The sequence below is a fragment of the Rattus norvegicus genome, chromosome 13, assembly GCF_036323735.1.
Source record: "Rattus norvegicus strain BN/NHsdMcwi chromosome 13, GRCr8, whole genome shotgun sequence".
NCBI lineage: Eukaryota > Metazoa > Chordata > Mammalia > Rodentia > Muridae > Rattus > Rattus norvegicus.
In genome coordinates this window covers 55,250,050-55,270,954 of record NC_086031.1, presented here as the reverse complement: position 1 = coordinate 55,270,954, position 20,905 = coordinate 55,250,050, and positions in this window count along the sequence as shown.

Genomic DNA, 20,905 nt, shown 5'->3' with positions numbered 1-20,905 from the left:
CCCTCTGTCTAAAACAGTGCTCTTTGAGATTCATCTTTGACTCTGTATGTCTCCTGATGAGTCAGTAAAGTATTTGTAATCCGGCTGCTTCTTTCTCTTTGCATATACTGTTATAATTTTCCAAAACAGTACTTAAATATTAACTGAAGTCTTAACTCCTTTTCTTATTTAATCATTGTATTTATTTACATATCAAATGTTGCCCCTTTTCCTGGTTTCCCTTCCCTGAGCTCTTTACTCCCTCCTACTCCGCGTTGCTTCTGAGAGAGTGCTCCAACCCCTCTGACTCAACCTGACCTCACCCCTGATAGCATCCTCCTTCCAATGCACAGTCCCCAAACCCTGATTACAATTATTCATGCCATATTCTGTTTGCAGACAGGAGCCTGGCATGGCTGTCATCTGAAAATAGTCTTCTGAAAATAGACTACTTTCTAATCATTGCAGATAGTAAGAGATTATTTGAGATTGGAAGCTTTTAGAACAGTTAGATCCAGTTTAAATTTCTAAACTTTCTTTTGTTACATATAGCTCCATCTTGGGTCTTATATGCTAGGCTATGTGGTGATGTGTGTTGTTAGGGCAGATAGCATACTTGAGGACCTTACGTAGTTCAAAACTTGCTTTTAATGTTAAAAAAAATAAAACATGGCCACTTTTTATTTAATTATAATTATACACACACACACATATATATCTAAATATATTATAAATTCAACCTCTTGGGGAGGGAGACACCCTTATAGAAGAACTGGGGAGGGATGGAATAGGCAGCTTGTGTCCAGGAAACTGGGAAAGGGAATAGCATTTGAAATGTAAATAAAAATATCCAAAAAAAGATTGTAGATTAAAAAAAAAAACAAATTTGACCTCTCCAGCTATCAACTTGGTATTCGGTAATTAGTTGATCAATTAATGGGCTTTTCCCTAAAGAACGTTATTTCCCTAGCCTCTGGATATCTTCATTTCTTAATAGTTTTTTTTTTTTCTTTCAGTAGGGGGAGGCTTTGTCCTGGTCCTGTTTAGTCAGCTGTGTTTGAAACTTTATGGGGAATTTTTAATATTTACTAAGCACTGTGCCCGCACAATTTGATTTATGCTTTAAAATATGAGGTTTAAAAAATTGACAATTAACATCTAATTATAGTGTATTATTATTAAATTTACATGCAAGATTAGTATTCTAAGCAAGTAAAGTGTGTTTATCTCAACTAAAGGATAAGCTCTGAATGACTTGTAACATCATAGTCTTCTGTAAAAGGAAGGAAATAAGGAGACTGAAAATAAGCACACCATTTGCTAGACAGAAAACATAAAACCAAGTTTATAATGAGCTATTAGTGGCATTATTTATATCAAGTTCTTCTGCTCTGGAGCTCTAAAGGGAAGAGCTTTTTTACAGTTAATTTCTCCTTCTGGGCTTGTTCCAAGTGAATTGTCCTTGTTTGGAAAGATTGAAGGGTTTTCTGTGAGTCATAACAGCTTGTTCTGCAGAGCAGAAATAATGCTGGTCTAGCCTGTCCAGTGCAGCTGTTCTAAACTGCTACCTCAAAACTATCATTACCAACCGATTATCAAATGGTTCAGAGACTCTCCTTAAGGACCAGTCAAACAACACTTTACCTCTCCACATCATAATTATAAAAAGGAAAAACAACATCAAGCTTACCATTATGAAATTACACACAGAAATGAGGGAATCTCCTAAGTATTTATGAAATTGCTTATTTTGTAATAATATATGAGTATTATTACCAAAATTAAATCTGCATTAATGATGGTCAATATGTTCTTATATGTATGCATAGAAACATACTGCAATTTAAATAAGTACTATCCCTACTTTAAAATATCAGTTTTACTTGCATTAACTGTACCAGTAAGTCAATTATAAAGCTTATTGGAAAGCCTCACCAACACAATGGATCATTTGAAATAAAGAATTTCAGAGCTCAAAGACAATGAAGAGTAATTTGACCATTCAACCAAAGATGAATTTTAATTTAATAAAGTTCATATATGGAATATATAGGAATGCTATTACACAATAAATGCAAAAATCTATGAATTGTAATAAAATATTTTCTATGATAAGCATACAATAGATCATCTGTGAGTTCATTGAATAAAATTTACCAAATCTAAAGAAGGAAATGTTAATTCAACCTAAAGAAACCCAGAGAACACCAAAAAAAAAAAAAAAAACAGCAACAACAAAAAAACGAAATTCCCCACACAATACTGTAGATAAAACACTAAATACACAGAATAAAGAAGGGTATCCAAAACTGCAAGAAAAAGGTCACAAGTTGTGTATAAAGACAACTCCAGTCAGTAGAACACCAACCAATTCCTCAGTGGAAACTTTAAAAGTCAAAAGAGCTTGGAACAATGTGCTTTAAATCATCAAGTGCTATATGTGTCAACTCAGAACACTTTATCCAGTAGAGGATTGTCCTAATGTTGCTTGCATTCTAAGGCTAATTTTGGGCCCTCAACTACTGGTGCTCCAGAGATGAGAGAGTTCCCACATAAGACACTGAGTGAACCTGTCACCAACTAATTGTGATTGGTAAATAAAAATGCCAACAGCCAATAGCTGGGAAGAAGAGATATAAGCTGAATTTAGGTGTCCTGGGCTTGGGACCAAGAAAGAAATGCACAAGAGAGGAAAAGGAGAAGCTGCCTATTGGAATTAAGAGCAGCTCAAATGGAATAGAGTAAATGATAACTTGGGGTTATCAGTAGGAAAGTAGATTCTATCAGCATGAAGGGTAGGCAGGCTCCCAGCTATTAAAGCATACTAGAAATATAAAGACTATGTGTATCTTTCATCTAGGAACATAAACAGTTTACTTCTGGGAATAAGGCCCATGCCAGGATTTTAAGTATTTTTTTTACTACAATATCCAGCAAAACTAAATATCTGATACAGCTAAAACAGAAGTAAAAACTTTCCATGATTAGCATAAGCTAAAACAAACCATCTTTACCAAACTATGCCTACATAGAAAGCTAGATGAAATATTTTAGAGTGAAGAGATGGGTAAATGTATATAAGAGACCATGGGCAGAAAATGCTGTACAATTAACTGATATGCAAAGTAAAATTGAGAAAACAAACACCACAAAAACAATAAAATCACAATACTAATTATATTTAAGTTCCCACATTTATAGTTGCCCAATTTTCAACAGTAATACGAAATATGTACTAAAGGAAAGAGTTTCAGTGGGTAGTGGAAGTCCTGAGTCAATAAATATGTGCCCATGATCATGCCAAGTTTCCCCAGTGCCTCACAAGGGGAAGCCAAAGCCCCACCACCGTGGTATGCAAGACTGAAGTTGTCAGAATGTACAAAAAAGATCAATGGCAGGTTTCTACTCTAGTATGTATACAGCAGAGACTTCCTCCCACAGAGACTAGATAACTCTTCCTGGTGTGAAAATATATCCAATAAAAAGAAGACAAACAGACAGACAGACAGACAGACAGACAGACAGACACACACACACACACACACACACACACACACACTGAGCTTGGAGATCTATAGATCTCTCAGAGGCAATGTTTCTATGTTTTCCTATCCAGGTCCAGATTTTCGGGATGTGTGTCTGTCATTATCTCATCTGCATTGTTCCAGTCAGGATTCCAGTGTAAAGCCATTCAGTATTTTACAGAGTAGCTCAATTTGTATCTATTGATTTCAATAATTTGCTTTGAAAAAATACAGATTATTTTCTCCTTAATATTTTATCTTCTATTTGCCTCCATGCATAATTAATCCTCTATCATTTTAACTGTCATTAGAGTCAACACCATCAATAATCGATATTTCGTAAAAAATTGCATTTTATTTTCATATTTATCATGATTTTCCCACCTTAGGTAATATAACGTTGTTGTGAATTCTGAACTTCTTAAAATATAATTTGTTTCCTCCTTTATAACACATTATTACAATATGCAAAATATTCTATGGGCTAATTACTGTCTTTCCTTAGGAATGAAGTTTACATAAAACAGAAAACTATAATATAGACTATGCAATGTGTGTGTGTGTATGTGTGTGTGTGTGTGAGAGTGTGTAAATTGAAATTAATTTCTCAGAGACATGAGAGCTGAGACAATATGAGAGACATTTACGTTTGGTTGAAAGGAGATTGGATAATTTCTGAGAGCTGAAGATTAGAAGGAGACAGATTCCACTCTAAGTGTATTAGGAAAAACAAATCCATGCATCTGCTCTGTTGAGGAAGTCTAGAACACCCTAGGATACTGAGTCACTTCTGCATTGTGTAACCTGTTGTACCACATCCAGGACACATCTGAAATTCTGTTTTCAGAAAGAAAAAAGATGCCTGTAACTAAAGTATGCCTGAGTGAAATAGTAAATATAATTATTAATTATGAATCAATAGTACAGCAATGATTGTTATACCTGATCTCAAATTGAGTCATAATAAGGTTACTGGCAATTAATTAATTAATTAGTTAGTTAGTCAATTAAGCTCATATGTTTAGCAACAGAATAGCAACAATTAGAAGACACAGACTTATGTCTGTACTTTATAGTTGTGTGATTTTTCAAAACAGAGATGAAAAATACACAATAGAGGAAAACTAGAGTCTATGAGTAAAGGAGAGTTCCTGAATATTGATAACGTGCACATGATCATGTCAAGTACTCCAGTGTCTCAGAACAAAAGGAAATGTCAAAGCCTCTGTTGGCCTATGACACACCTTTTCCTGTCTTTATCACTTTTCTATTCATTTGGCTACTTCTACCCCCAATATTTTCCCTCTCAACAATTACCTGTAAGCTATTATCTCCCTTCCCTAAATTCATCCTTTGATAATGGCCTGCATCTAGTTTCCAAGCTTCCGTGTGTGCTTCATGTTAAACAGACAGAACAAAATAAACAAAACAAACATAATATGAAGAGCCCACCCATTAAAAACTGTGATCTCATTCACTATGTTTTCCAATTCCATCTATTTACCTCAAAATATCATAATTTAGCTTTCTTAACAGCTGGATAATATTACATTGTGTGTGTAACAAATTTTCATTATGTTTATTATCATCTATATTGATTCCATTCCTAGGCTACTATAATACAGTTATACTGAACACATGGGCAAGTATCTCTATAAAGAGATATGATATCTTTTGAGCATATTCCCAGGATTCATAGTCCATGAGAAACAGGGCAGATCTATTTGCAGTTGTCTGTGTGTTTTTGGATAAGACTTCTAAAAGAGTTAATGAATGTAGACTGCCACACAGAGTGCACAAGGATTCCCCTTTTCTCACAGATTTGCCAGCAATTTTGGTCATTTTATTTCTGATTATGACCATCCTGACAAGGTAAAAGTAGTTTTAATCTTCTGCTCCACTCTAGCTAAGAAACTCTCTTTCAGCTAATGTGCATTCATAATTCTTAAATTGCTATGGAGCCTGCTGGGGAGAAATAACAACAATGATTTATTTAGCATTAGACCCAGTTTTCTGCAATACCAATATGCTAGGAAAAATCTAGGTATCCTTTTGCAATAATGGTGAGAATTTTATAATGGTAATTAATTGTTCTCTCATTTTAACTTGTATAAAATTTATACCTGGTATAAAAACTATTGTACCAGTTTAGAGTGATGTTGGATTGGTGCTGCTAAGTATTCAAATACTAAGATCCCAAGATCTGGTTATAGTATGGAAAAGCACATTGTCATGTGTACCAAGTGATGTGTAATCTTTGCTTGCCAATATTCTCTGACTGGTTAAATAAAAATATATGACAAGAAATTAGTGAGAGAAATAGAGACTTTGGTTCCCTGGTCTTCAGTTTCAGAAAAGACCAGGTGTAGAATGAGAAAGAAGGAGTGAGCAGGAGGTAGCCATTATGATGGATAGACCAAGCATGTGGCCCAGAGAAGTGCATCCTCATGACAGACTAATGGAGCAGAAGGGCCCAGGCAGCCTCAAACAGCAAGTCATTTGGGTAACATAGCTGGGAAATAGTCTAGCATAGTAAAAAGCAGTTTAGAGAATTGCACTAAAGCTGATTAAATAAATTGATAAGACTCTGCCTCAAGGATTGGGGCCTGGCATGGTAATATTAAGAACTAATTGAATTATTTCATATCTATAAAATAACACACTGGTTTTCCTAAATATGAGAATCTGTTTCTTTATTACATTATTCACCGTATCTATGCATCCAAGTATATAGTGATATCTCCATTAATATATTTGTTAGTTTAAACATGTCTTAAATCAGGTCACACAAGTGGTTATCTGTGAACTCAGATTTTTTCTTGTATTTCTTTTTTTCTTTTATCTTTTTTTATTAACTTGAGTATTTCTTATATACATTTCAAGTGTTATTCCCTTTCCCGGTTTCCGGGCAAACATCCCCCTCCCCACTCCCCTTTCTTATGGGTGTTCCCCTCCCAACCCTCCCCCCATTGCCGCCCTCCCCCCATAGTCTAGTTCACTGGGGGTTCAGTCTTATCAGGACCCAGGGCTTCCCCTTCCACTGGTGCTCTTACTAGGATATTCATTGCTACCTATGGGGTCAGAGTCCAGGGTCAGTCCATGTATAGTATTTAGGTAGTGGCTTAGTCCCTGGAAGCTCTGGTTGCTTGACATTGTTGTACTTTTGGGGTCTCGAGCCCCTTCAAGCTCTTCCAGTTCTTTCTCTGATTCCTTCAACGGGGACCTATTCTCAGTTCAGTGGTTTGCTACTGGCATTCGGCTCTGTATTTGCTGTATTCTGGCTGTGTCTCTCAGGAGCGATCTACATCCGGCTCCTGTCGGTCTGCACTTCTTTGCTTCATCCATCTTGTCCAATTGGGTGGCTGTATATGTATGGGCCACATGTGAGGCAGGCTCCGAATGGGTGTTCCTTCAGTCTCTGTTTTAATCTTTGCCTCTCCCTTCCCTGCCAAGGGTATTCTTTTTCCTCATTTAAAGAAGGAGTGAAGCATTCACATTTTGATCATCCGTCTTGAGTTTCGTTTGTTCCAGGGATCTAGGATAATTCAAGCATTTGGGCTAAAAGCCACTTATCAATGAGTGCATACCACGTATGTCTTTCTGTGATTGGGTTAGCTCACTCAGGATGATATTTTCCAGTTCCAACCATTTGCCTACGAATTTCATAAACTCGTTGTTTTTGATAGCTGAGTAATATTCCATTGTGTAGATGTACCACATTTTCTGTATCCATTCCTCTGTTGAAGGGCATCTGGGTTCTTTCCAGTTTCTGGCTATTATAAATAAGGCTGCGATGAACATAGTGGAGCACGTGTCTCTTTTATATGTTGAGGCATCTTTTGGGTATATGCCCAAGAGAGGTATAGCTGGATCCTCAGGCAGTTCAATGTCCAATTTTCTGAGGAACCTCCAGACTGATTTCCAGAATGGTTTTACCAGTCTGCAATCCCACCAACAATGGAGGAGTGTTCCTCTTTTTCCACATCCTCGCCAGCATCTGCTGTCACCTGAGTTTTTGATCTTAGCCAATCGCACTGGAGTGAGGTGAAATCTCAGGGTTGTTTTGATTTGCATTTCCCTTATGAGTAAAGATGTTGAACATTTCTTTAGGTGTTTCTCAGCCATTCGGCATTCCTCAGCTGTGAATTCTTTGTTTAGCTCTGAACCCCATTTTTTAATAGGGTTATTTGTTTCCCTGCGGTCTAACTTCTTGAGTTCTTTGTATATTTTGGATATAAGGCCTCTATCTATTGTAGGATTGGTAAAGATCTTTTCCCAATCTGTTGGTTGCCGTTTTGTCCTAACCACAGTGTCCTTTGCCTTACAGAAGCTTTGCAGTTTTATGAGATCCCATTTGTCGATTCTTGATCTTAGAGCATAAGCCATTGGTGTTTTGTTCAGGAAATTTTTTCCAGTGCCCATGTGTTCCAGATGCTTCCCTAGTTTTTCTTCTATTGGTTTGAGTGTGTCTGGTTTGATGTGGAGGTCCTTGATCCACTTGGACTTAAGCTTTGTACAGGGTGATAAGCATGGATCGATCTGCATTCTTCTACATGTTGCCCTCCAGTTGAACCAGCACCATTTGCTGAAAATGCTATCTTTTTTCCATTGGATGGTTTTGGCTCCTTTGTCAAAAATCAAGTGACCATAGGTGTGTGGGTTCATTTCTGCATCTTCAATTCTATTCCATTGGTCTATGTGTCTGTCTCTGTACCAATACCATGTAGTTTTTATCACTCTTGCTCTGTAATACTGCTTGAGTTCAGGGATAGTGATTCCCCCTGAAGTCCTTTTATTGTTGAGGATAGCTTTAGCTATCCTGGGTTTTTGTCATTCCAGATGAATTTGCAAATTGTTCTGTCTAACTTTTGAAGAACTGGATTGGTATTTTGATGGGGATTGCATTGAATCTGTAGATTGCTTTTGGTAAAATGGCCATTTTTACTATATTAATCCTGCCAATCCATGAGCATGGGAGATCTTTCCATCTTCTGAGGTCTTCTTCAATTTCTTTCCTCAGTGTCTTGAAGTTCTTACTGTACAGATCTTTTACTTGCTTGGTTAAAGTCACACCGAGGTACTTTATATTATTTGGGTCTATTATGAAGGGTGTCGTTTCCCTAATTTCTTTCTCGGCTTGTTTCTCTTTTGTATAGAGGAAGGCAACTGATTTATTTGAGTTAATTTTATACACAGCCACTTTGCTGAAGTTGTTTATCAGCTTTAGTAGTTCTCTGGTGGAACTTTTGGGATCACTTAAATATACTATCATGTCATCTGCAAATAGTGATATTTTGACCTCTTCTTTTCCGATCTGTATCCCCTTGATCTCCTTTTGTTGTCTGATTGCTCTGGCTAGAACTTCAAGAACTATATTGAATAAGTAGGGAGAGAGTGGGCAGCCTTGTCTAGTCACTGATTTTAGTGGGATTGCTTCAAGTTTCTCTCCATTTAGTTTAATGTCAGCAACTGGTTTGCTGTATATGGCTTTTACTATGTTTAGGTATGGGCCTTGAATTCCAATTCTTTCCAGGACTTTTATCATGAAGGGGTGTTGAATTTTGTCAAATGCTTTCTCAGCATCTAATGAAATGATCATGTGGTTCTGTTCTTTCAGTTTGTTTATATAATGGATCACGTTGATGGTTTTCCTTATATTAAACCATCCCTGCATGCCTGGGATGAAGCCTACTTGATCATGGTGGATGATTGTTTTGATGTGCTCTTGGATTCGGTTTGCCAGAATTTTATTGAGTATTTTTGCGTCGATATTCATAAGGGAAATTGGTCTGAAGTTCTCTTTCTTTGTTGTGTCTTTGTGTGGTTTCGGTATAAGAGTAATTGTGGCTTCGTAGAAGGAATTCGGTAGTGCTCCATCTGTTTCAATTTTCTGGAATAGTTTGGATAATATTGGTATGTTATGAAGGTTTGATAGAATTCTGCACTAAACCCGTCTGGACCTGGGCTCTTTTTGGTTGGGAGTCCTTTAATGACTGCTTCTATTTCCTTAGGAGTTATGGGGTTGTTTAACTGGTTTATCTGTTCCTGACTTAACTTCAATACCTGGTATCTGTCTAGGAAATTGTCCATTTCCTGAAGATTTTCAAATTTTGTTGAATATAGGTTTTTATAGTAAGATCTGATGATTTTTTGAATTTCCTCTGAATCTGTTGTTATGTCTCCCTTTTCATTTCTGATTTTGTTAATTTGGACGCACTCTCTGTGTCCTCTAGTTAGTCTGGCTAAGGGTTTATCTATCTTGTTGATTTTCTCAAAGAACCAACTTTTGGTTCTGTTGATTCTTTCTATGGTCCTTTTTGTTTCTACTTGGTTGATTTCAGCTCTGAGTTTGATTATTTCCTGCCTTCTACTCCTCCTGGGTGTATTTGCTTCTTTTTGTTCTAGAGCTTTTAGGTGTGCTGTCAAGCTGCTGACATATGCTCTTTCCTGTTTCTTTCTGCAGGCACTCAGCGCTATGAGTTTTCCTCTTAGCACAGCTTTCATTGTGTCCCATAAGTTTGGGTATGTTGTATCTTCATTTTCATTAAATTCTAAAAAGTTTTTAATTTCTTTCTTTATTTCTTCCTTGACCAGGTTATCATTGAGTAGTGCATTGTTCAATTTCCACGTATATGTGGGCATTCTTCCCTTATTGTTATTGAAGACCAGTTTTAGGCCGTGGTGGTCCGATAGCACGCATGGGATTATTTCTATCTTTCTGTACCTGTTGAGGCCCGTTTTTTGACCAATATATGGTCAGTTTTGGAGAAAGTACCATGAGAAGCTGAGAAGAAGGTATATCCTTTTGCTTTAGGATAGAATGTTCTATAAATATCCATTAAGTCCATTTGGCTCATGACTTCTCTTAGTCTGTCAACATCACTGTTTAATTTCTGTTTCCATGATCTGTCCATTGATGACAGTGGGGTGTTGAAATCTCCCACTATTATTGTGTGAGGTGCAATGTGTGTTTTGAGCTTTAGTAAGGTTTCTTTTACGTATGTAGGTGCCCTTGTATTTGGGGCATAGATATTTAGGATTGAGAGTTCATCTTGGTGGATTTTTCCTTTGATGAATATGAAGTGTCCTTCCTTATCTTTTTTGATGACTTTTAGTTGGAAATTGATTTTATTTGATATTAGAATGGCTACTCCAGCTTGCTTCTTCTGACCATTTGCTTGGAAAGTTGTTTTCCAGCCTTTCACTCTGAGGTAGTGTCTGTCTTAGTCTCTGAGGTGTGTTTCCTGTAGGCAGCAGAATGCAGGGTCCTCGTTGCGTATCCAGTTTGTTAATCTATGTCTTTTTATTGGGGAGTTGAGGCCATTGATATTGAGAGATATAAAGGAATAGTGATTATTGCTTCCTGTTATATTCATATTTGGATGTGAGGTTATGTTTGTGTGCTTTTCTTCTCTTTGTTTTGTTGCCAAGACGATTAGTTTCTTGCTTCTTCTAGGGTATAGCTTGCCTCCTTATGTTGGGCTTTACCATTTATTATCCTTTGTAGTGCTGGATTTGTAGAAAGACATTGTGTAAATTTGGTTTTGTCATGGAATATCTTGGTTTCTCCATCTATGTTAATTGAGAGTTTTGCAGGATACAGTAACCTGGGCTGGCATTTGTGTTTTCTTAGGGTCTGTATGACATCAGTCCAGGATCTTCTGGCCTTCATAGTTTCTGGCGAGAAGTCTGGTGTGATTCTGATACGTCTGCCTTTATATGTTACTTGACCTTTTTCCCTTACTGCTTTTAATATTCTTTCTTTATTTTGTGCGTTTGGTGTTTTGACAATTATGTGACGGGAGGTGTTTCTTTTCTGGTCCAATCTATTTGGAGTTCTGTAGGCTTCTTGTATGCCTATGGGTATTTCTTTTTTTAGGTTAGGGAAGTTTTCATCTATGATTTTGTTGAAGATATTTACTGGTCCTTTGAGCTGGGAGTCTTCACTCTCTTCTATACCTATTATCCTTAGGTTTGATCTTCTCATTGAGTCCTGGATTTCCTGTATGTTTTGGACCAGTAGCTTTTTCTGCTTTACATTATCTTTGACAGTTGAGTCAATGATTTCTATGGAATCTTCTGCTCCTGAGATTCTCTCTTCCATCTCTTGTATTCTGTTGGTGAAGCTTGTATCTACAGCTCCTTGTCTCTTCTTTTGGTTTTCTATATCCAGGGTTGTTTCCATGTGTTCTTTCTTGATTGCTTCTATTTCCATTTTTAATTCCTTCAACTGTTTGATTGTGTTTTCCTGTAATTCTTTCAGGGATTTTTGTGTCTCCTCTCTATGGGCTTCTACTTGTTTATTTATGTTTTCCTGGAATTCTTTCAGGGATTTTTGCGATTCTTTCAGGCATTTTTGCGATTCCTCTCTGTAGGCTTCTACTTGTTCTCTAAGGGAGTTCTTCACGTCTTTCTTGAAGTCCTCCAGCAACATGATCAAAAATGATTTTGAATCTAGATCTTGCTTTTCTGGTGTGTTTGGATATTCCATGTTTGTTTTGATGGGAGAATTGGGCTCCGATGGTGCCATGTAGTCTTGGTTTCTGTTGCTTGGGTTCCTGAGCTTGCCTCTCGCCATCAGATTATCTCTAGTGTTACTTTGTTCTGCTATTTCTGACAGTGGCTAGACTGTTCTATAAGCCTGTGTGTCAGGAGTGCTGTAGACCTGTTTTCCTCTCTTTCAGTCAGTTATGGGGACAGAGTGTTCTGCTTTCCGGCGTGTAGTTTTTCCTCTCTACAGGTCTTCAGCTGTTCCTGTGGGTCTGTGTCTTGAGTTCACCAGGCAGCTTTCTTGCATCAGAAAAGTTGGTCTTACCTATGGTCCCGAGGCTCAAGTTTGCTCGTGGGGTGCTGCCCACGGGCTCTCTGCAGCGGCAGCAACCAGGAAGACCTGTGCTGCCCCTTCCGGGAGCTTCAGTGCACCAGGGTTCCAGATGGTCTTTGGCTTTTTCCTCTGGCGTCCGAGATGTGTGTGCAGAGAGCAGTCTCTTCTGGTTTCCCAGGCTTGTCTGCCTCTCTGAAGGTTCAGCACTCCCTCCCACGGTTTTTGGGTGCAGGGAACTGTTTATCAGGTCTGTTTCCTTCAGGTTCTGGTGGTGTCTCAGGCAGGGGTCCTGCCGCTCCTGGGCCCTCCCCCACGGGAGCCCAGAGGCCTTATACAGTTTCCTCTTGGGCCAGGGATGTGGACAGGGGTGAGCAGTGTTGGTGGTCTCTTCCGCTCTGCAGCCTCAGGAGTGCCCACCTGACCAGGCGGTTGGGTCTCTCTCTCACAGGGTCTGGGGGCAGAGAGCTGCTGCGGGCCGGGATCCGCGGGTGTGGGACTTCTGGTAAACACAGAACATGCCTGGTCCTAGAGGAATTCTGCTTCCCTGTGTCCCAAGCTCACCAGGCAGCTTTCTTGCAGCAGAAAAGTTGGTCTTACCTGTGGTCCCGAGGCTCAAGTTCGCTCGTGGGGTGGTGCCCAGGGGCTCTCTGCAGCGGCAGCAACCAGGAAGACCTGTGCCGCCCCTTCCGGGAGCTTCAGTGCACCAGGGTTCCAGATGGTCTTTGGCTTTTTCCTCTGGCGTCCGAGATGTGTGTGCAGAGAGCAGTCTCTTCTGGTTTTCCAGGCTTGTCTGCCTCTCTGAAGGTTCAGCTCTCCCTCCCACGGGATTTGGGTGCAGAGAACTGTTTATCCGGTCTGTTTCCTTCAGGTTCTGGTGGTGTCTCAGGCAGGGGTCCTGCCGCTCCTGGGCCCTTGTATTTCTTTTATTACACAATTGTTAATAAACTGTGAGGACAAGTGAAAAAGTAAAAAAGAAGATCTATTAGTCCATCTCAATCATACCACCAGCAGGATTGCCCGTTAAAATTATTTTGTTAGTTTGGTCAACAAAACTCAGTACAGGACATAAGATTGCAGTGCAATGAAAAATTCAGTGATTCATTTATTTTTATGACTACTTGACATGTATATGTATTGTTTAAAGTTATTCACTTAGAGGTAATTATTTCAAAGGTGATGGATCTTGAGATCTTGAAAACTTGAAATTGCCTCTTATTATTTCCTGTTCTGTGAGCGATTTTTGATATCATTCCCATATACATCCACTATTGGGAGAATCCTAAAAGGCACAAGCTCACAATTTCCACTAGTTAAAGTGGTGAAGATTGTAAGCCACTAACTACTGATTCGTTTTGAATATTGGTATGTGATATCTTTACTGCCAAGAGAAACAGATGAGCAAAAAAAATAAAAATAAACTATATTATGTCCAATTGTATTACAAATTGTTTCCCAGGGAGCAAGGTATTCCTAACTCCAGAATTCAAAAGAGATTGTGGAAAATAATATTTAGTAATCCATAAATACACAATGTTCATCAAATTAGTGCAAAAGCAGCACATGATTGTGCTAGGTATGTGTGTTAACTGAACTCTGAATTAAGTGCAGTCTTTTGCATCTGGGAGTAGGGGCAAAAATGTTTTCAGAAAAGGCTGGTGTCCTTTGCATTTATACATAGAATTTATACATGAAACATAAGAGCAAATATGAATTTTATTTTATCTTTTTGTAATTATATCTTGTCAGCTTTTTATGCGGCCACCCTCTGAGATTCTGTACCACATTTAAAGACCAAAGAAAATCTACTACGGAACACAAATATCCTCACACATAGAATCTCTGTGCACGGGGAGTATTGAAGAGCAAGACTGGTCAGCCTGAACTGCATTGTGACCTCCTTGAAAGAATGCAGATATTTACTCATCGATTTTAATGATTTGATGGATTACTAGCAAAGAAAAAAGGGTTTTATGGTAACTTGGTATCCTATGGGTTGTTGTTGTTGTTGTTGTTGTTGTTGTTTTTGTTGTTGTTGTTAGTTTTTGTGTATACCCTGTTCAACCCATTTAGTGTTGCTAGCATGTGCATGTGTTTAGGGATGACTTCTTAGGACCAAGTATCCTAAGAACAAGCAGACACTTAAGCAGAGGGCCCCTTGTGCCTTAGAAAACCTGTGTTTTTATAACCAGCCAGCTGACTGTCAGTAGCAAGCAATCCTTATTTTGTGACAGTGACACAGGACACTCTGTTTACGTATATGAAGCCTCCAGGCTACACTACTGTGCCTGTTGCTTTTCTTTCTGCTTTGTTAAATTTCTTAAAATTGTTTGTTAAGACTAATGTGATCTTTGGCTGAAATGTGAACCTGAAACACTGGTGATCATATATGCATTTCTTGATGCTTTGAAGAGAATCCTGAAGAAAACAAAGAGGTATCCTGTTCAGAAATGTGCCCTAAATATGACACAAAACAATTGTTTTATTAATTACTGTATTTACTTTCAATCCTGAAAAAAGATTTGTCTCCCTCCTCTCTTCCCAGTCCTCCCTCTCATTTCACCTCCTTGCTATGCCCTCCTTCTGTCCTCCCTTTCTCTTAAGTAAAGGTTCAGGAAAAGAGAAACTTCCCATGGATATCAATCTGCTTTGGAATATCAAGTCGCAGTAGGACTAGACACATCTTTACCTGTTGTAGATAGGCAAGGCAGCCCAGTTAGGTGAAAGGGATCCAAAGGCAAGCAACAGAGTCAGATACAGCTCCTGCTCCAGCTCCTGGTCCTCCTGCTCCTGCTCCTGCTCCTGCTCCTCCTCTTGCTGCTCCTGTTCCTCCTCCTCCTCCTCCTGCTCCTGTTCCTCCTCCTCCTCCTGCTCCTCCCCCTCCTCCCCCTCCTCCCCCTCCTCTTCCTCCTCCTCCTCCTGCTCATCCTGCTCCTGCTCCTCCTGCTCCTGCTCCTCCTGCTCCTGCTCCTGTTCCTGTTCCTGCTCCTGTTCTTCCTCCTCCTGCTCCTGCTCCTCCTGCTCCTGCTCCTGCTCCTGCTCCTGCTCCTGCTCCTGCTCCTGCTCCTGCTCCTGCTCCTGCATTAGGAGTTCCACATGAAGACAACACTACACAACTGTTACATGTGTACAAAAGACCTAAGTCTGTCCCATGCTTGTTTTCAGTTGGTGGTTCAGTCTTTGTGAATCCCTACGAACCCACATTAGTTGATTCTATATGTTTACTTGTGGTGTCCCTAACCTCTCTGGCTCCTTCAGTCCCCCCTGCCCCTTCTATAGAATGCCCCAAGATCTGCCTAATACTGGCTGTCAGTCTCTACATCTGTTTCTATCAGTTTCATGGTGAAGCCTCTCAGATGACATTTATGCTAGGCACCTGTCTGGAAGTATAGAAGAATATCTTTAGCAGGGTCAGGGTTGTGCTTCCTCTCATGGCTTGAGACTCAAGCTGGAATGGTCACTATTTTTCCACTTTCTCAATTTCTGCTCCATCTTTACTATTGAGTATCTTGTTGCCAGCAGAAATTGTGGGTATAAGGTTTTATAGTTAGGTTTGTGTTTTACTCCCTCCACTGGAAATCTTTTCTGGTTATAAGAGATGACCATTTCAGACACTCTATTCCGTACTGCTAGGCATCTTAGCTATGGTCACCTCCTAGATTCTGGGAATTTTCATTGTCCTAGGTTTGTAGTCCATCCCAGAGATTCCCCCTTCCTCCATCCAGTGCCCTGCTCCATCTAACCCAGATGTCTCTTCTGTAATAAGTTCTCAGTAACATTCCTGTATTCATCTGTTAGGACCTTCCAGATAACTTTTTAGGGGCAGAGAAAATTTTTGTTCCAAACTATCAGATTCAGATATTTGTAAAATTTATTCAAACGAATTTTATAACCCTTGAGAGTTCATCTTTGAATTTTATTCTCCTGAAAGCAGACATGTAAATTTCCCAATCTCAATTATTAAGGAGTCAATTTTTCTCTAATACATATGTTTAGTGTCGCTGGCAAATACCATACGATATTCAATGGTTGAGAAATAGATGAATTTTTCTCTGCTGTGCATTCTGTTCCTTTGTTTGCTGTCTGTTTTTATCCCAGGGTATTTTCCTATGGTGCCAGTTGAGTGGTATAGTTTAAAGGTATTATATATAATACTCTTTTGCTTTTATTGTCTAAGTGACATAAGACATTTAGATTTTTTCTTGTCCCAAATACGCTTTAAGTTTGATTTACTAGAAATGCAATGAATTGTCTCTGATAGATTGATAGTGATGAAATTGAATATGTAGATGGCTTCAAGTAGTGTTGGCATACTAACCGTAAGATATAAGAAAATGTGAAGTTACTAAGAGAAAATGCAAGAAAAATAATCCAAGATTTTGCACTATGCCAAGATATATTTGATCATAGAACAAAAATGGATTAGATAAATTGGATGGTATTTGAAAGAACTTTCCTTTATTTTTAAGAATTTACCATAATTGCATCATTTTTTTCTAACTAGCAAAAAATACATAAAAGGAGTAAAACAATACAGTATTTGTAACTCCATACCTCATAAAGATTTGGCATCTCTAAGACATAAGGAACACTAATAACAATATTGAAAATAACCTGTATTTTTAAAAGACAGTACAAACAGGTAGTCATTTTTCAAATGATCAGCATGTAGAAGAACAGTGTTTCACATCACTAAACCTTATGAGTATCCAGATGTAAAGAGAAATGATGTATTAATTTGGTCTTAGGAGACAGGCTCCGAGCAAATAGAGAAGAGAGGTGGTAGTGTGTGCTGGTGAGGATGGGAATAGAAGGGAAGTCTTGCACACTGTCAGAGATAAAGTAAAACTGTATAGACATTATGGAGAACAACTTGTGTTATTTTCAAAAATTAAAGAGTAGAAACAGAACTGCCATGTAGTTCAGGAAAGCTACTACTGACCATGTGAAGAAAATTGGATAAGTGTTACAAAACAAGAGATATATTTACATTCACATTTCTTTTTTTATTGTGTTCTATTGTACATAATGTTTCTTTTTATTGTGTTCTTTTGTATGTTTTTATTTATATTTCAAATGTTATACCCTTTCCTATTTCCCATCCATAACTATGCCATCCCCCCATGCCATCCCCCCTCCCCCTACTTCTATGAGGGTGCTCCCCAACCATCCACCCCTTCCCAACTCCCCACCCTGACATTCTCCTTCACTGGTGCATCAAGCCTTGGCAGGATCAAGGGCTTCTCCTCTCATTGGTACCCAACAAGGCCATCTTCTGCTACATATGCAGCTGGAGCTATGGGTCTGTCCATGCACACTATTTGGATGGTGGTTAAGTCCCTGGGAACACTGATTGGTTAGTATTGTTGTTCTTATGGGGTTGCAAACCCCTTTAGCTCCTTCAATCCTTTCTCTAACTCCTCCAGTGGGAACCCTGTTCTCAGTTAAATGGTTGAGTGTGAGCATTCACCTCTGTATTTGTCATGCTCTGGCAGAGCCTCTCAAGAGAGAGCTATATTAGGCTCTTGTTAGTATGCACTTCTTGGCATCAGCAATATTGTCTGAGTTTGGTGGCTGTAAAGATATGTGTTAGATTACTCAGACAGGGCAGTCTCTGGATGGCCTTTCCTTCAGTCTTTGCTCAAAACTTTGTCTCTGAATTTCCTGCTAGCACTCTCATGTTTCTTACTATTATTTTCAACACAATGAGGAAGTAGAAATGATTTACATGTATATCAATATATGGAAAAATATTTCATACATACATAATGAGCAGAATCTGTCATTTAAAAACTCACATGTAACTGCACATCATATCATTACAATAAATGAAATTTCTATGTGCCCAGAGCTGGGGCTATCAAACAGCCTGCAGACACAAAGTCTGCCTGCAGAGAACTGGTCTGCCAGGAGTGCCCTCCCTCCTAAGCCCTCAGATTATACAAAGAGAGACCCAAGCAGAGTACATGGCACACCAGAGCCTCAGGGTGGCTTAGGAGAGGACCCATCTAGTCTCCAACTGCACACAGAGCTAAGGCTGTCCCACAGACCTAGGGACTGAAAAATTGTCATCAGAGAGCTGATCTGCCAGGAGCATTCTCACTCATAAAATCACAGGCTCACAGACTCAGAGGCCCAAAAGAGGGACAAGCTCCCGTCAAAAACAGCAAGACCAATTAACATTAGAGATAACCAAATGGCAAGATGCAAGCACAAGAACCTAGGCAAGAGAAAGTTAGAAAACTTGGCATCAACAGAACCCAGTTCTCACCACAGTAAACACTGGATACCCAAACATACTGGAAAAGAAGGATTTGGATTTAAAATCACATCTCATGATGACAATAGGGGACTTTAAGAAGGACATAAATAACACTTTTTTAAAAGAAAATACAGGACAACATGGGTAAACAAGTAGACGCCTTTAAAGAGGAAACACAAATTCCCTTAAAAAGTTACAGAAAAACACAAACAAACAAGTGAAGGAATTGAACAAATCCATCGAGAACCTAAAAATGGAAGTAGAAACAAAAAGAAATCACAAAGGGAGACAACCCTGGAAATAGAAAACGTAGGAATGAGATCAGGAGTCATAGACACAAGGATCACCAACAGAATACAAGCAATTGAAAGAACCTCAAGGGCAGATGATGCCATAGAAAACATTGACACAATAGTCAAAGAAAATGCAAAAAGAAAAAAGTTTCTAACCAAAACATCAAGGAAATCCAAGAAGCAGTAAGAAAACCAAACCTAAGAATAATAGGTATAGAAGAGAGTGAGGATTCCTAACTGAAAGGGCCAGTAAATATCTTCAGCAAAATTATAGAAAAAAAAAAAAAACTTCCCAAACCTAAAGAAAGAGATGCCCATGAAAATACAAGAAGCCTACAGAACTCAAAACAGATTGGACAAGAAAAGAAATTCCTCTGTCAAAACATCAAATACACAAAACAAAGAAAGAATATTAACAACAGTAAGAAAAAAGAGGTCAAGTAACATATAAAGTCATATCAGAATTACACCAGACTTCTTAACAGAGATTATAAAAGCTAGAATATCCTAGCCAGATGTCATACAGACCCTAAGAAAACACAAATGCCAGCACAGGCTATAATAGCCAGCAACTTTCTCAATTACCATAGATGGAGAAAACAAGGTATTTCATGGGAAAACCAAGTTTACACAATATTTTCCCACAAATCAGCACTACAGAGGAAAATAAATGGAAAGCTCCAACACAAGAAGGGAAACTACACCTCAGAAGAAGCAAGAAAATAATCTTGCTACAACAAACCCAAAAGAAGAGAGCCATACAAACATAATTCTACCCCTAACAACCAAATTACCAGTAAAAACAATCATTATTCTTTAATAAAAAACATAAATGGGCTCAATTCCCCAATAAAAAGACACAGACTAACAAACTCGATACATAAACAGAACCTACCATTTTGATACATATAGGAAACATATCTCAGTGACAAAAAGAGAAACTACCTAAGAGTAAAAGACTTGAAAAAAATTTCCAAACAAATGGTCTCAAGAAGCAAGTTGGAGTAGCCATTCTAATATTGAAAAATATAGATTTTCAACCAAAATTTATTATAAATGTTAAGGAAGAGAACTTCATACATATCAAATGATAAATCCACCAAGATAAACAATCAATTCTGAATATCTATGCTCCAAATACAAGGTTACCCACATTCATAAAAAAAAAAATTAAAGCTCAAAGCATACAGTGAACCACACAAATAAGAGTAAGAGACTTCAACACATCACTTTCATCAATGGACAGATCATGGAAACAAACTAAAAAAAGACACAGTGAAACAAACAGAAGTTATTAAGGAAATGGATTTAACAAATATGTATAGAACATTTCTTCCTAAAACAAAAGAATATACCGTCTTCTCAGCACCTCATGGTACCTTCTCCAAAATTGACCATGTAATTGGTCACAAAACAGGTCTCAATAGATACAAGGAGTTTAAAATAATCCCATGCATCCTATCAGATCGCCATGAAGTAAGGCTGGTCTTCAATAACAAAAAAAGCAACAGAAAGCCCACATACACATGGAAACTGAACAATGTTATACTCAATGACAATTTGATCAAAGAAAAATTAAAGAAATGAAAGACTTTTTAAGGTAATGCCAAGAAGATGAGGTTGGAGTGGTTGGGTGGGAGTGGGAGTATCCCCAAAGACGCAGGAGTAAAGGGAGGGGATATGGGAGAGGAAAGAAAGGAGGTAATGTTTGAAATATAAATACAAAAGTATCCAAGAAAAATAATATTTAAAAAAAGCTTTTTTAAAACTTAATGAAAATGAAGGCACAGCATACCCAAGCTTATTAGATACAATGTTATGTGCCTCTGTTCTAATTTTAATTTTAATATTCTCTCCGCTTTTTTCTTGTCATAAGAGTTTCTCCATGTTACTGATTTATTTAAAGAATCATCTCCTTTTTTCATTCATTCTTTGTATGTTTCTTTTGGTTCCTACTTTAATGATTTCAGGCTGGAGTTCGATTATTTTTTGGGTGTGATTTTACCTTTTATTTCTAGAGCTTTGA